This window comes from Myodes glareolus, chromosome 8, assembly GCF_982192425.1.
Source record: "Myodes glareolus chromosome 8, mMyoGla1.1, whole genome shotgun sequence".
NCBI lineage: Eukaryota > Metazoa > Chordata > Mammalia > Rodentia > Cricetidae > Myodes > Myodes glareolus.
Genome location: NC_142033.1, coordinates 28,143,767 through 28,160,867, shown reverse-complemented (window position 1 = coordinate 28,160,867; position 17,101 = coordinate 28,143,767).

Below are 17,101 nucleotides of genomic sequence, written 5' to 3'. Positions count from 1 at the left end.
TCAATGCATTGCTGTCTCTCTTGCTACCAATTCCTCCCTGGTTCATCCTCCCACCCGTGTGCTTTCCACAAAAGAAGGAAAAAATACACCAAAATGAATTTGTTTTGCCCAAATACTCACTGAAGTATGGTCAAATTCCAAGTGGCCCGACCCCAAGAGATTAACTGAGTCCTCCTCCCTGTCACCCCTCCACCAGAAGCCATCAACTGTGAAGAACTGCACTTCAGCGCATTTATTATAATTTATTTATTTTAATTTTTTTATTTATTTTAATCTTGACCACAATTTCCACAATCTCCCCTTCCCCCTTTTCAGACCTCCCCAACTTCCAACCTGCTCCTACACTTTCTGTTCAGAAAAAGCGAGTCTTTCCATGAATATCATCAAAAATGGCATGCTAAGTTACAGTAAGACTAAGCACCTCCCCTTGTAAAAGGCTGGGGAAAGCAAGCCAGTATTGGAAATAGAGTTCCAAAAGCAGGCAAAAGAGTTAGACATAACCCCTGCTCCCACTGTAAAGTATTCTCTTCAATGGCTTCCTGACTAGACTGTTTATTTTCTTCTTAATTGGGGGAGGAAAATTGGTTGTCACAGAAACCTCCAATGTCTCTCATTCTCTATCATTAGTCAACTTTTATTGATACCACTGCAAAAGAAGCTTATTGCCTATAACAATCAGCTGCAGCACAGATAATGGATTTCTGCATGATTTCTGGAGGAAGCATGGGGACCATGGACAAAGTATCCAAAGTGTTAAAATTTTGAAATCATGCACAAATAAAAATTTGTTTATAAGTCAGAGATGATATATTTAGGTTAACATATTTAAGATGATATCAATTAATTCATACAAAACTCAAAATGCCATTACAATCTTTAGCTACAATTGCATTTGCTTTATACCTGCACAATACATATTGTTACTGAGATCTTATTGGCATGTTACTTTTCATTGAACTTTCTAGGCAAACAACTTGTATTCATTTCACGGCAGGATTACTTTAAGCAGGAAGTTTCCAGTGTTCAGAAACCCACTAAGGTTACTTTCTTTCGAAATGTCCTTTGAAAGACCATCTTACCACACACACACAGTTTTTGTTTTGATTTTATTTTTATTTTCTCTCAATTCTTTCCAGACAATCTACTTTCTAGATTCCAAATTTTTTGATGAAATTTTATTTATCATCTTATTGGAGAATCCCTTGTATGTGATATATTTCTTTTCTTTTTCTTCTTTCAAAAATTTTCCCTTTTCTTTATGTGCTGAATACTGCCGTCTGGTATGTTTTGCTTAATATCTTTCATCCGATTCAAATAATGTTCAAGTTCAATACTTTTCCTCCTTTCTTTTCCATTGTTCCTTTCACCTAGGTATTTAATGATGCATATATTTGTCATAAGCATCCTCCTGATATTCTCAACTCTGCAACTCTTTTCTTTCATCTTTTTGATTGCTCAGATTTAGTTTATTTCACTGTTTTTTTTTTCCCACTCACTAGTTGCATTTTTCTCTGGACATAAACCTCTGTTCATTGATTATTTGTTTAACTTCAGCATGCTTTCCTTTTTATTATTTGAATGTAGAATGTACTGAGACCATAGTTTTAAAACTTTGGTTTTTTTTTCTGATATTTTTCTGGAACAATATTCTATTAATTATTTTTGACAATGCATTAGGTCTTTTATTTGTTTCTTTGTTTTGGTTGGTTGTTCTTTGCTTTGTGATTTTTTTAAGAATTAAAATATTTGGTTTTGTGAACTGAATCTTTGAATTTCAAAATGGAATAGATCTGAAAGTCAGAATTCTCTATTTTCTCATAGTTGACTTTTGTTTTTGTATATGTTACTTTGTGCTGAGGACCGCGCTGAAATGTAAAGTCAAGATTGTCTCAGTCTCTGTGAGTCATGTATTTTGGGGACCTGCTGCATTTAAAGGGCCTTGTTTCCTTGCTGTGTGCATATATTCTGGCTCATACATTCTTTGTCTACTCTTTCTCCAGGGTTCCCAGAGTCCTAAGGGAAGGAATTTCATGGAGACATCCCTCTTAGGGATGAGTGTTCTTTAGTCTCCTATTCTTAGCCCATCATCTGACCTTGTGTCTCTTTATTACCATCTTCTATAAAAGGAATATGAGCCTCAATATGGCTCACTGATGCACTGATCTGAGAATAGAAGATTTTTTTTAATATTTACTTATTTATTATGTATACAATATTCTGTCTGGGTATATGTCTGCAATCCAGAAGAGGGCACCAGACCTCATTACAGATGTTTGTGAGCCACCATGTGGTTGCCGGGAATTGAACTCAGAACCTTTGGAAGAGCAGGCAATGCTCTTAACCATTGAACTATCTCTCCAGCCCCCAGAAGAAAGTTTTTAATGAGTCATTTTATTGCTATGTTTCTTTAATAGAGCAGTAGCCTTTGATTTTCCTTTAGGTCCCAGGAATATAGATTCTCAAGTTCTTGGTCATTCATCCAAGAACTTTATTCTTTATTTCTCATTTAGTGGGCTTTAAATCAAATCAGATACTGGTTTGTAACTCCCACAACTCCCATCATTGCACTAACCTATTTTGCAAGCAGGACAGACACTGTTATAGATTAAAGGGTTTGTAGCTTAGTTATTTTTACAGCTTTCCTTTGGTAGTGTGGAGAGTACTTTTTCATATGAAGGACACTATCCCATATTTATAAAGACTCTAGACACTTGGTCAACCATGATCATTTCTTTCTCTTCATAATGGATAGAATTTGGAAACAACCTACATATCCTTCACAAATGAACAGATAAAGACAATGTGTCATTGTGGAATAGAAAAAATAACCTACATATCCTCAGTAGATGAGCAGATAATTTTCACAGTGGAATATTACTCAACCACTAAAAACTGAAACAGGAAATTAACAGGGAAATGGATAGAATTAGAAAAATAATTATCACAAGTAAGGTAATCCTGTTTTCAAAAGACAGATATTGTGTGCATTTGCTTATACATAGATGGTGCTTTTGAGTTAGTAATAAGAAGTCTACAGTCTGTAGGAACACACAGGTTAAGTATAGAGTAAGGGAAAAAAAGGAAGAGATCTAGCTAGGAATGAAAAATAGATAGTCATTCAGGGATGAGGTCAGGGAATACAATAACAGGAGAATCAAGGTAGGATGGAGTGAGAAAGGGGGTGTGAGGTAGGGATAACAGGAGCTGCTAAAATTAAGGGCCTTTTGGGAGCTAATATGGAACTCTTTTATAGTCAATGCTTCCCAAAATATATACATTTTTGAAGGTTGTCTAGATGAAATCTCTAAATCTCAATGTATACAGAGCTCCAGTTGACCTCCTTTGTCAACAAATAAAGTATACAGTTCTGGGAACGAGTTACATCTAATTGAGTTGTTGGTCAAAATGCTCTCACAAACATCTCATGCTGTTGTCAAGGATAGAGGTTGCTCTCCACAAACTGACTGCTAAGCACCATTGGTGATAGCACCTAAACAATACACGTAATACAGAAGTTGAGCTGGACTTTAACCGGAGTCCTCTTCTGTTTTTTTGAGATTGTAATATAATTACATCATGTTCCTCTTCTTTTTCTTCCCTTCAAATTCTCCTGTATACTCTTGCTTGCTTTTTATTCAATAATGAACTCTGTTTTCTTTATATATTGATTTTGTTGTTTTGGTTTTAGTATGTGTATGTGTGTTTGATTTTTGTCCTGTGGTTTAGACTTTTTCAATTTTTTATTTTTTTACTGCTACAGTATTTCAACTAAAAAAAGAAAAAAATAATAAATATTATGATTTTACTCTAAAAATATCAATGTTTACCAATTTTTGGAAAAATCATCATATTGATTTTCAAAGTAGCTGTACAAGTTTACACTCCCACCAGCAATGGAGAAACATTCCCCCTTTTCACATCCTCTTCAGAATAAGCCTTTATTAGTGTTTTGGTTATTACTATTCTGAATGGTTTAAGTAATGAATGTCAGAGGCATTTTGATTTACATTTCCCTGATGGTTAGGGATGTTGAACAATTCTTTAATTGTATCTCAGTCATTTGAGATGTGTCAGTTGGCAGTTTTCTGTTTAAACCTGTGCTCCATACTTTAAACTAGATTATTTGGTTTTGTTGTTGTTGTTGCCTATTTTATTGAGTTCTTTATGTATTTTGAAAATCAGCCCTCTGTCAGTTGTTGGGTTGGTGAAGATCTTTTCATCTTCTGTAGCCTGCTGTTTTATAATATTGATAGTATCTTTTGCCTTACAGAAGATTTTCTGTCTCATGAGATATCACGTATTAATTGTCGATCTTGGTGTCTGTGCTGCTGGTGTTATATTTAGGAAGGGGTTTCCTGTACCAGTGTTCTCAAGGCTATCCCCCACTTTCTCTTCTTTTAGGTTCAGTGCAAATGGACTTATATTGTCGTCTTTGATACACTTGGACTTGAGAGTTTTTGCAGAATTATAGACATAATCTATTTGCATTCTTCTACATGCCAACATCCAGTTAGATCAGTACCAATTTTTTTGAAGATGTTTTCTATTTCCATTGTTTAATTCTGTTTTTTTTTTTGTTCAAGATCAGGTGTTGTTAAATAGCTATTCATATTGAATATTGTACTAATAAAATAAATACATTAGATTGATGCCATTTTATCAAAATATTTCAATTGAAAATAATTTTAAAACTAATTCACATATTTTGGCTGAGGAATTTATATTACAAATAATACTTGATATTTGAGTTTTGCTTGAGTTTTGCACTAGTAATTTCATATTTTTAAAAACTTTCATTAGACCAAAATACTTTGGAAGCTATTACATTCTAGCCATACATCAAATTGTTTATTCATCCATCCATCTGAACAACCATGTTTTCACTGAAATTAGTAGAGGTTCTTTGCATTATTGTTACGTTTTTTCTGCCAGTTGTTGACCATGGTTAATTCTAACTAACTTCCTCTTCTTAGTACTTCTTTGTGAATGCTGTCGTTATTGTAATTTTTATTTCAGACGGCTAATTCCTTCACCAGACAACATCTTAGGAAGGGATCTATTACATAGTACTAAGTATTAAAAATAACCTTTTCTTTTATTAATACATGTTAGATCATAATGCAGATCAGGCAAACAGCTAAGACTTCTGGATATCACTCTGGGCTATTTGAACTGTTTTATGTGGATGGGAATTTGAAAGCTAGACACTCCCAAATTTGTTTTAAATAGTCATGCTTCTATTTATTCTCATTCCTGCTCTCTTGTATTCTTTTAAAATCACAACATAGATATTTGTTATATTTTCTTTTCAAATTTGCAGAAGATTTCAATATCAAAAACAAATGTACCCATGTGTTTGATATGAATCAATAGAACAATGGTTCTCAACCTTTCTAATGTTGAGACCCTTTATTACAATTCCTCATGGTGTGCGACCCCATCCATAAAATTATTTAATTGTTACTTCATAACTGTAATTTTGTTACTACTGTAAACCGTAATATAAATATCTGGCATACAGGATATCTGATATGTTACCAATGAGAAGGTTGTTTGCCCCCCAAAAAATATAAGACTTATATTTGAATCACTGAAATGTAATACAATATAAAAAGAATGGTGATAGACACTTGAGTTGAACAGAATTAGAATGCTTCTCCATTTGACGATGAATGCTTAAAAGAAATCAAAACATTAGCAAATTCTATAATAGGCTTTTGAAAAAGTGTTGTTGGAGATGATTTAAGTGTATCTATGTTTTTGCCATGATATCTTAGCAACTTACCATAATGTTAGTAAAGAATTGACAAAGTCTGAGGTTAATTTTTAATGCAATTTTATTTCATATAGTTTCCATTGTACATATTTTCAATGTTCATGATTCCTAGTCACATTGAAAGGCATAAGAATTTCACTACAAAACTCTTTATTCATATAAATTGGAGAGTTTGGAACTCAAGCAATTATACTGTCATCTGAGAACTCACAGAGATGTTTTCTAAGTTTGCATTTCTATGTTATTGTTAAGTACATTGCCTCAATTGCACACACACACTCACAGTGTTTTCTGATTTCAAGACATCAACACTATAGTGCATACAATGTAATTTTTAAGAATTAAATACCATCATTTTATATAAGACCACTATAAATATTTCCTGGGTAATTACTACAAATATATGATTTATGTTTTATGATAAGAGAATGCTTACACATCATTATGACAAATTCATGTTGGCAGTTATCAGAAATGTCGGTGAAATGCATGCACATATTTTATATGAGTATACAAATTACATTAATGTGACAAGTTTTAAAAATTAGGGAAATATGACTGAATAAAATTACATACTAGATTACAGACAATGGAAGTTTTTCATGTTCCAGTCAGTGCAGTTGAATTTGAAGTTCAAGTTGAAATTGACATCATCTAAATTCATTTGTTTGGTTTGCCTTACTCAAAATTCAAAGAGGGAAATAATGTCAACACAATACTTCCCATATTAGACTTGAAAATGAATACTTAAGGCTGGAAAGATGGGTCAGCAGTTGAGAGCTATTCAATCCCCATCATCCTCCTGGTAGCTAATAACCTCTTCAAGTTTAAGTCTCAGGAATCAGACACCTTTAAGACCACAATGCACACTGCTTCCATAGATATTCATGTAAGCACAATATGTATTATATAAAATAAAGAAATGGAACATTACTTTTAATCAGACATTTCAATAATGTGACAGATATGAATGAATGCAAATGATCATAATGGAATTTTATTTCTTAGATTATTCTCAATTAAAACAAATTTATCATCTCACCTGAATGACTCATAGACCTGTGAAGCTTCTATTATCAATTCATTTATTAGTAGACAATAATATTCCTTCATAATCATAGTGTTTCTGCCTCTATTTACCATGACACCATGCTTTACTAATTATTACAGAGTCAATGGCCCACTGAAATTTAAATTTTCACTGTTGTATTAGGTAAATTTTATATATTGAACAAGGCTTGAATGTTCTACTTAGGTTGTAACTTTTACTTTTTGTTTATTAACAAAAAGTTAATACTTTTTGTAATGGCATAATCAATTAATATGCTAGCACAACAAAATAGAACTGTACCATGGATACACAATCACAAATATTTATGACACACATACATCTAAGCCTAGTCTTGTAGAGGCCTTATTTATGAGGCCTTATTACTGTAGGTTCTTGAAAATAGTACCCCTGCAATGTAGAGAAGACTCCATCTCATAGCTGTCACCTTTATCCTCTGGCTCTCTCAATATCTCTGTGCCCATTTTCATGATGGTTCCTAAGCCTTAAGTGTAGGAGTTGCATTATAAATTTACCAATGAATATAACACTTTAAAGTCTGTCTCTCCAGTGACATAGTTCCTCCAACAATGCCATATTTCCTAATAGTACATGGGGGGGGTCATTTTCGTTCAAAACACAATACTATTTAAGTTATAAAATTCTATTAATTGCTATTAATTCTTTTCTGCTTTGTTATAGCTATCACCATATTTGAGGATAAAGGAAAAATAATAACATCAAAAAAAACCCTGAAAATGCACCTAGAAACAAAGTGTTGATGCTGATTTATGTAAAAGAAAAAAATGATGGTCCTTCTTTACTCTTTATGAGTATGTCATCCCAGCTACTCCAGAGGCTGAAGTTCAAGGACAGCCTAGGAAGCTTAGTGTCTCTAAAAAACAATAAAGCTAGGTGTGTGACTCAGCAGCAGAACCCTTGCCTAGGATGTGTGACGTCTTGGGCTCCATCTCTAGTAACAACAACAAGAAAGAACAAAATAATACCAAAAGTCAAAAATCCTTAGCCAGCAGAGAACAAAGGTAGAGGTTACAGAGAAATAAATTTTTCTGATGGGGTAGCTTCAAAGTGCGCCACTCCAGGAAGATAGGGGTGTCTTCAGATGGAGCTATACAGACATGTGGCCGCTGTGGTAGATGATTTTACTGATGTTTTCATAGTTTAGTTTGCAATATTTAATTTCATAGTTTTGCATCAATGTTCATGAGGACAATTGATCTGTAATTCTCTTTCTTAGTTTTGTTTTTATGTGGTATCTGTATGAAGTTAACCATAGCCTATTAAGGAAAGTTTGACCATGTTCCTTCTGTTTTTATTGTGTAGAGAATTTGAGGAATATTGCTTTAGCTCTTCTTAAATTTTCCGGTAGAATTCTGTACTGACACCATGTGGTCCTGGCCTTTCTTTTGGTTAGTAGACTTTTGAATACTGCTTCTATTTCCTTTGAGGTTATAGATCTTTTATAATAATTTTTCTGGTCTTGATTTAATTTTGGTATGTGGTCCTACATGGAAAATTGTGCATTTTCTTTAAATTTTTGAAGTTTTTGTAGTATAGGTTTTTGAAGTATAAGCTTACAGTTCTTTAGATTGTCTTGGTGTCTGTTGTTATTTTCCCTTTTTTATTTATGATTTTATTAATTTGAATATTCTGTCTGTGTGTTTTGGTTAGTTTGAGTAAAGGTTTGTCTATCTTGTTGATTTTCTTGAAAAATCACTCTTGCTCTCATTGTTTCTTTGTATTGTGAAGGTGTATACAACCTGTATGCTAAAATAACCATACCAGCTCAAAACAACAGGTATAATTTAATAATTGAACACGAGAAAACTTACACTACCAGATTAAAAGTTCCAATGTCCAAATGAGTCAGGCGAACTCCGCACGCAGAGAGCGAGCGCACGTGGATCCCCAGGTTTTCTACCCTGGGACCCAGGTTGCCACATACCCAACTCAATGTGATTGATTAACAGAGTTTCCCTATCAGTTTTGTTTTCTTTGTTTCTCCTTTATTGATTTCAGTCTTTAATTTGTTTATTTCCTGTCTTTTACTGCTCCTGGGTGATTTTGTTTCTTTTAGTTCTAGAGCATTCAGGTATGTTATTAAGTCTTTAGTGTCAGATTTCTCCAGGTTCTTTAAGTCAGCATTTAGTGTTATGAACCTTCCTTGCAGCACTGCTTTCAAAGTGTTCCATAAGTTTGGGTATACTGTGCATTTATTTTCATTGAATTCTAGGAAAATTTCTTTTCTTTTCTTTTCTTTTCTTTTCTTTTCTTTTCTTTTCTTTTCTTTCTTTCTTTCTTTCCTTCTTCCTTCCTTCCTTCCTTCCTTCCTTGACCCAGGAGTGATTCAGATGAGCATTGTTCAAGTTCCATGATTTTGTGGGTTTCTCTCTTGATTTTACATCATGACCCCCAACCCCACTCACCTCTCCTCCTCCCTTCTGCCTTCTTCTATGAAATCTCTCCCTATCCCAGAATAAAAGAGAACTTAAAAATAAAAATAAATACAGCCAAACAAAAAGGAATCTCAGCATGAAAGTTGTAGTATGGTCCAGGGAGTCCCATAGTAGACCCTTTAGCCCTTAATTCTTTACTTTCAAGCGTTCATTAAAATTAAAATTTTGTCACATTTAGGAGCATTATAACTTTGAGATTTTCAAAGTAGCAGTATAAAATTGTATGCAGCAACATACTTTACTGAGTATATTTATTTTTAAAAGAAAACAAACTATCTTTTTTCATTTTACATACCAATCCCAGTTCTCCCTCTCTCCCCTCCTCCAATTCCCTCCACATACCACCCTCACTCCCCCATGAAACTCCTCAGAGAGGGTAAGGCACATTGCTTTGGAGAAGGTCCAAGGCCGCCCCTACTATACCTAGGCTGTGCAAGGTATCTGTCCGAAGTGGTTCCAGAAAAGCCACTACAAGTACTAGAGATAAATCCTGGTGGCACTGCCAGTGCCCCACAGGCTGCCCCAGCCATACAACTGTCACCCACGTTCAGAGGGACTAGTTTGGACCTTTGCTGTTTCTTCCCTGTCTGGCTGGAGTTCGTGAGCTCCAGTTTAGCTCAGGTAAACTGTTTCACTGGGTGTCCCCATCATGGTCTTGACCTCTTTGCTCATATTCTCACTCCTCCTACTCTTCAACTGACCTTTGGAAGCTCAGTCTAGTGTTACTAAAGGGTATCTTACGTCAGGTTTCACTGGACCTTGGGCTATGGAATTCCATTGGAAACTGTACTAACCTGTGAAATAATTTCTTTTACTTCTGTTTTTTTTTCTGATTTTCTTGGGAAAGAGGTTAATGTGTTTTAATTTATGTGCATTTTACTCCATAATGCAAAGTACATATTTTCAGTGGTTTATTAAAAAAGATTTACTTTTCCTTTTATCTTCATTACCTTATTTACAGTCAAATTTTCAAGGTATTATTTGTTTTTCTGATGATGAATTTTCCTGAAAAGATTTAGAATAAAGGTATCCTGGTGATTAAGTCTTGCAGCTTTTACACATACCAAAATGTCGCTACTTTATATGAGTTCATTAGTTTTGTTCAGCCTTTTTGAGTGTTTCATTTGGAAAGATTCTATGGCTATGATAAAGCTCACTAATCCTTGCACTTAGACTATCTAACCTATTAACTGAAGCTAGCAGGGTTTCACTGTTACACATGTAGGTTAGATATTGTGACATTTCTCTATGTTTGATATGAATCTCTTAAATGTATTTTTTCTCTTTATCAAGCCTAATCAATCTTGTTCATCATTTTAACATGTAGAGTATAATTTGTACAATCACGATTTATAATATCTTTTCCAATATTTTGTCAGTGATGAAATTTCTATGTCAGTCTTAATGGACATTCCCTAAATCTTGAGATATATATTCCTACATCTTTGTGTGCTTGGCAAATTTTACTGGACTATAATAAGTGAATATACTGGATAAATCTTGTACTATTGCTTTATGCAAGATTCATATGGGATACTTTTCCACTGTGTGAAAATGTATTGCTGTGATTGACGTAATACAAAGCTGAATGGTCAATAGCTAAGAAGAGGTAAAGGTGGGAATTCCATGCAAAGAGAGCACTCTGGGAAAAAGGAATATTGAGTCACCAGTCAGATGCAGAGGAAGCAGGATGCGCAGGAAGAGAAGAAACAGTCATGAGCAATGTGGCAGGATGTATATTAACAGAAAAGTGTTAATTTAAGTTATAAGAACAAGTTAGGAAAAATCCTAAACTATAGGGCACACTTTATAATTAATTAGATGTCCATGGGTCATCATTTGGGAGCTGACTGGCAGGAAAGAAAAAAAAGACATGTTATACAAAATACTTTATATTTCTTTCCTATACATATTTTTGAGCTTCTTTCCTAAATGCAGTTAAACCATCTGAAACTCTTTTGATTCTTTCATATTGTTGCCCTTAAAGTTTATTATGCGGTAAGCAAGTGACCAACATTTGCCTGCAAAATCTATTCCTCCTCATTGAAGCATGCCTTCAAACGGTGATGACAAAGGACTTCTGCCCTAGGCAGTGCTTTCAATCATGTTTGAAATATTGGGACAGTTATCAATAAGAATATTTTCATGCCTAATCATAGCATCAACAAACTTAATGCTGTTGAATAGTGAACTTCTGAACAGCATACTTGTTGTTAACATTGAGTCAGCATTGTTTCTTCTAGTACTGAAAAAGAGCTAAAGATAGATTCATTGAAGAATTTTCATTGAATTCCTACTAATAAACTGAAGATTTTAGCTCTGTGAGTACAAGGCTAGCTTGGTCTACAGAGTAAGTTCCAGGACAACCCTCAAAGCTACAGAGAAACACTGTCTTGAAAACCAAAACAGACAAAACAAACAAACAAACAAAAAACCCGGAATATTTATTTATTTATTTATGTTGGCTTTTTTAAATTAATTTATAAAAGTTTCCATATCCGCCCCTCCTTCCAAAACCCTCCCACTCCCCGCAATCCCTCTCCCGTTCCCTCTCCAGTCCTAAGAGCAGTCAGGGTTTCCTGCCCTATGGGAAGTTCAAGTTCCTCCCCTCTCCCTCCAGGTCTAAGAAGGTGAGCATCCAAACAGACTAGGATCCCAAAAATCCAGTACATGCAGAGGAAACAAATCCCAGTGCCATTATCAATGGCTTCTCAGATAGTCCTCGTGCCAGCCACATTCAGAGAATCCGGGCCACATTCAGAGTATCCAGTTTGATCACGTGCTCACTCAGTCCCAGTCCAGCTGGCCTTGGTGAACTCATTAGATCAGTCCCCTTGAATCAGTGGGTGAACGCACTCCTCACGGTCCTGCCTTTCTTGTTCATGTTCTCCCTCATTCTGTTTCTCATTTGGACCTAGGGAGTTAAGTCCAGTGTTCCAATGTGGGTCTCTGTCTCTATCTCCATCCATCGCCAGATGAAGGTTCTATGGTGATATGCAAAATATTCATCAGTATGGTTATGGGCCAAGGCCATTTCAGGCACCCTCTCCTCTGATGTCCAGGGAACAATCTGGAGATCTCTCCTTGGACCTGGGAACCCCTCTAGAATCAAGTCTCTTGTAAACCCTAAAATGGCTCCCTTAGTTGAGATATTATTTCCTGTTCCCATATCCATCCTTCCTCCCTCCCCCCATCCCAATCCCCCAAGCTTTCCCCAATCCTCCCCTACTCCCTTCTCTCTAACCCTCTCCTCTTCCATCCACCCCCAACACCCTTGTGCACCCAGGGTTGTCTGGCACTCTTGTCTACTTCCAGTATCCAGCAGGATAACTACATGATTTTCTTCAGGTTCACCTTCTTATTTAGCTTCTCTAGGATCACGAATAACAGGCTCAAAGACCTTTAATTATGGCTAGAATCCACTTATGAGTGAGTACATAACATATTCCTCTTTTTGTGTCTGGGTTACCTCACTCAGTAAAGCATTTTCTATTTCCATCCATTTGCATGCAAAATTCAAGATGTCATTGTTTTTTACCACTGAGTAAAACTCTAGTGTATATATGTTCCACACCTTCTTTAACCATTCTTCTGTTGAGGGGCACCTAGGTTGTTTCCAAGTTCTGGCTATTACAAATAGTGCTGCTATAAACATAGTTGAACAAATGCTTTTGTGGTATGACAGGGCATCTCTTGGGTATATTCCCAAGAGTGGGAGGGGGTTGGGAGGAGGAGCGGAAATGGAGACTTTTGTATTTTAATAAACTTTGAGAAAAAAAAAAAAGAATGTGATTCAGGTCCTAGGAAGCTAATTTAAGACTCTAAAGAACTAAATGACATTTTTTACTGCTTAGCTCAAGTGAAACTTAATCTCAATTACTTAAAACTACTTTATTTTTACAGTGCTATGGTAAAAGATGTATTAAATATGGGTACCGATAAAATAACTATCCTAGGGTTTTTTTTTGCTTTTATAATTTGGGCTTGTTTATTTTGTTTTGTTTTCTTTTCATATGATGATGGATATGTTACTATCAACGTCTGTAAAGAACAATTTTGAAATTTTGATGGGGACTGTTTTGAATCTGTAGTTTGCTTTCGACAAGATGCCCAATTTTATTATGTTAATCTTGCCAATCCATGTGCATGGAAGTTCTTTCCATCTTCTGATATATTCTTCAATTTCAATTTCTTTCTTCAAAGACTAGAAGTTCTTGTCATACAAGTCTTTCACTTGCTTGACTAGAGTTACGTCAATATATTTTACAATACCTGTGGCTATTAAGAAGGGTGCTGTGTCCATGATTTCTCATAAGCCCATTTTTTGTTTGTATATAAGAGGACTATTGATTTTTTTTGTAAATCTGGTATTTCTATTTCATTGAAACATTTTCCAACTATAGCAGTTCCCGTATAGATTTTTTTTATGGACACACACACAACATCATATGCAAATAGATATAGAAGAAAACAATACTTTGTTTTCTTCCTTCCCAGTTTGTATTTCATTGATATCCTTTAGTTGTCTTATTGCTCCAGCTAGAACTTCAATTATTATATTAAATGGAGACAGAGAGAATGGACAACCTTGTCTTATTCTTGATTTTAGTGATATTGCCTTGCATTTCTTTCCATGTTGCCTGTTGTCTTCCTGTACCTGTTTTAACTCTCTTTATCCATGTTCATTGTATCCCTAATTTTTCTGAGACTTTCATCATGAAGGGCTATTGGTGTATCAAAATGATTGCCAGCATTTAATGAGGCAATCATGTATTATTTTTTCTTTCAGTTTGTTTATGTGATAAATTAGATTATCTGATTGAAATATAAAAAAGACCTTAAGATTATTTTTAAAACTTTCCATAATAATAGTTTATAAAAGTTTTAATCTTATCTGTTGCAGAATATATATATATATATATATGTAGAAATTCTAATAATAATTTAGAATATTAGAAGAAATTTCTAATAATGAGTTTTAGAGAATTTACATGGCAAAGCTTATATTAATATATGAATATACTCAAAGCCTTGATATTTGATGGATTGGCATTAAATGTAAATCTTTTGTCATTCAGTATATATGTAACATATTTATGTAAACCAACAAACAAACCACCAATTATATTAATTACTATAACACGTAGGATGAGGAAAATTAGTGATTGCCAAAAGTACCAACAACATTGCTAAGAATAAAGGAATGAGTATGTTCTAAACGACCAGAAACTAATGAAAAGTTAAATCAAATGTGGTAGATTCATACAAGGAAATACATTTCAGATAATACCCTCAGGGAATTACATTTAAAACTAAAAAATGCATGAAGCTGTGAAATACTTCATTTGGAGGAAAGCTAGGTGCAAAGTTCATATGAAACCACAGTATAATTCCATTTACATAAAGAATGCTGGCTTTGCAATCCCATAGAGATAAAAACAGAGTTAGAGGCTACTAGAAAATCAGGAAAGGGGGAAAAGTAGTGCAAACTATTATTTCCAGATTTCTTTTAGGAGTGATAGACATGTTTTTTTTAATTAGATAAACCTGATTCTTTTCAACCTTATGGTTAATTTAAAATCACTAATATTAAATCTAAAATTGTAAATTTTCTGATAAGTAAGTTCACTTCAATTATAAGTTATTGAAAAGCAAAACTTCTGTTTCTCATAGTCATGGATTTGTTTTTTAGATATTATTTTTGCAACTGTGTGCTACTATATGGCTTTTCTGTAATTACTCCAAGAGACAGCAAATGTTAGTAAAAGGAATTAATGTTATAAATGGGATAGAAAGATGACCAAGTTGGTAAAAGTACTTACTGGAGCTAGATAGTGAGATTCACCTAACATTGCCAGGAGACTTACAACTGCCTTAAATGCCTACTTTAAGAAATCTCACTCAATTTCCTGGTCTATGTGGTTACCACACACACACACACACACACACACACACACACACACACACACACACCTAAAAAAAATGAGGATGTAGTAGTACTGGTAATGTAATTTATTTTTAAGAATGGGGTGAGACAGAAAGAACTGTCATGTGATAGAACTCACTTGGAGGTTTTTTTTAATTGGGGGAAAGGGGATGGAAAAAGGAAGGATGGAAGAGAGGAGACTGGCCCCTTGGAATAGGAGCAACAGTACAAAAGAGTAAGAAAGAGTGAAAGAGAAACAGAAAGAGATAGAGAAAGAGAGATGGGAGGTAGGCAGGGCCCTTTTAAAAGGGAAAGCAGTGAATGTGCACAGCAGGTGCTTTTAGTGGCTGCAGCTGAGAACAGGTCCATATCCTGACAAAAGCCCCAGGTCAGGCCAATACTGATGCCTGAGTACTAACAGCTGTCTCTACTGTTAAGAATACTTAGTACTCTTGTAAAACACCCAGGTTCTATTTCCAGTAGACATAATTCAGTGAACAACTCTCTCGCTATACCTTAATGTTCTATAGGTTACATTATCCTCGTCTGTTCTCCATGGGCACTGTCTTTTTTAGGGTTACTAATGCTTGAAGAGATACAATGAACATGGCAAAGGAGACATGCTTAGTTTCAGAGGTTCAGTCCATTATCATCATGGTCGTGAGCATGACTGCATGCAGGCAGACGGTGTGCTACAGAAGTAGTTGGGAGTCCTACATCTTCCAGACAGCAGGGAGTGATCTGAGTGTCACTGCAGGAATCTTGAACAAATAAGACTTCAAAACCTGTCCTGAAAGTAACACCATTCCTCCATCAAAGGGCACACCTCCTAATCGTGCCATTTTCTATGAGCATGTGGTGGTCAATTACATGGAAAGTACCACACACACTGGAGACACAAAGTGTACTTTTATTCATGTATGTAATATATTCATTGACATACATTAAAATCTTTAAAAGATGACTTATCTTTTAAAATCTGAAATGTTTATTTATACTATAATATAAAAATAAAAGATTAAAATAGAATATCTATCTGTTTAATCTATTCCCTATCTATCATCCATTTCCAGAAGCATCATTACATACATTGTATATCCAAAATAAATAAATTAAAAGGTGTAAATAATTGTTGATTCAGGAACGCTGAGAATTGATTGTGTCACTGATTTTCCCTCAGTATTCCACGTGGTAGCTTTGCTTGTATGTGTGCTTTTACTTTCAATTCTGTTCATCTTTAGTTTCTTGTTCCTTGTTTGAAAACTGTAAAACTGTGCATTCTGCAAAGATATGATGACCTATTATATTGTCAGTTGAAAAAGAAGATTTGTATGAATGAAAATTCATGTGATTTTTCCTCTTAGGGATTCATTCCTGTCAATTATATAAAATACAGACTTCTAGAAATGTGACATTTAGGAATACTTACACACATATCTATTTCAACTAATAAGCCGAGTTTTACTTATGTAATGTATTCCAATCACATGAAAGTCATAAACGTAAGTACACTCTCAGAAGTGAATGCTATTACAATAAAGTATTCTGCGATAAAACAATACGCAGCAAAAACACACAATCATAAAAAATATTGTGCTCTTGGTGCCTAATTTGCCAAAAATCAGGTCAGCAAAATTTTTGAAGACTCATTCCTTTCCAAAGTTTTCTTTTAGCAAGTTCTCTTAAGAATAAATTGGGTGTAAATGATATTCTCTGAATCATCATAGAAATAGTAAAATATACAGAATATGTTGAGTAATTAATAAATAATCTTCAATGAAGTATAACGAAAGTAATATTGTGTCTTCATACATGCAAATATGCCTCTGTGTGTGTGTGTGTGTTTATGCATGCATGCATATGTGAAGATTCTG